This window comes from Callorhinus ursinus, unplaced genomic scaffold, assembly GCF_003265705.2.
Source record: "Callorhinus ursinus isolate GAN/ISIS: 27379988/994484 unplaced genomic scaffold, GSC_fseal_2.0 scaffold2622, whole genome shotgun sequence".
NCBI classification, from domain to species: domain Eukaryota; kingdom Metazoa; phylum Chordata; class Mammalia; order Carnivora; family Otariidae; genus Callorhinus; species Callorhinus ursinus.
The window spans coordinates 2075-3375 of NW_027399676.1; positions in this window are offsets into that span (position 1 = coordinate 2075).

Consider the following 1301-nt stretch of genomic DNA (forward strand, 5'->3'; position numbering starts at 1 on the left):
TTGAGGGTGGAATGGGCTCTTTCGACAATGGCCTGACCTTGAGAATTATAAGGAATACCTGTTGTATGAGTGATGTGAAAATTTGCACAAAAGGTCTGGAATGCTGAAGAGGTATAGGCTGAACCATTGTCGGTCTTAAGAGCCTTCGGCATGCCCAGAACTGCGAATGCTGCGAAGAGATGATTTTGGACATCTACAAAAGCTTCACCGGAATGTGCGGTAGCAAAAATATAGTTAGAGAAGGTGTCGATGGAGACATGGATGTATTTAAGGCGGCCAAACGGTAAGTAAGTGGTTACATCCATTTGCCAAAGGTGGTTAAGAAGGAGCCCTCTGGGGTTAATGGCATATGAGGGGGGGTTAAAAAATTGGGGACAGGACTGGCATTCTCGTACAATTTGTCGGGATTCCTCCCGGGAGATGCCGTATTGACGCCGTAAGGCCTGTGCATTCTGATGGAATTTTGCATGGCTGCTTTTTGCTGCCTGAATGGTGTTTGTAAAAAATATATGTGTATTTTCATCAGCTATGCGATTGCCCTCCGCTAGGGGGCCAGGAAGGTTAGAGTGAGCTCTGATGTGTGTTATAAACAGAGGGTGCTGCCTTTGTAGTAGGAGGAGCTGAATTGACTTGAACAGGTGGAATAATTCCTCATCATTGGACAGTATGTAGGCCTCAGGTAGCTGCGGGACTGTTTTGGCGGCGTATTGACTATCGGTAAATAAATTGAGGGGTTGAGTGTAGCGCTCTAGAGCGAGTGCAATTGCTTTGAGTTCTGCTCTCTGCACAGAGGAAGTGTTATAATGCAGGCGTTGAGTATTTTTATGTTGTGGTGAGACAGCATGTATGGCAATATTTCCTCTTTTGTCTGCATCTACGAAAACAGTGAGGGCAGAAGGAAGTGGCTGGGGGACAATGATTCTTTGAGCACAAATGGCAGTTTTAGCCAGAAAGTGCAGGAGTTTATCTGAGGGTAAGTGGAAGTTTATTTGGCCTGGATAGGATGCAAAGGCAGTTTGCCATGCTAAATGATGTTGCAAAAGATGTTCATATTGATTTTTGGTTAGCATAGGCAATATAATATAATTGGGTTCTTTTCCGAACAGTTGGATTGTTCGGGTCCTGCCTTTACATACTAACATGGCAATTAAGTCGGATGTCAAATTTATCACATGAAGCTGATGAAGGGCAAGATGTAGCCATTCCAAAGGGCCATGAGGTTGCCAGATAACGGCCATTGGCAATTGTCCGGGCAGTAAAAGTATCAAGTACAATGGTAAATTGAGGTCTATTCTAGTTAT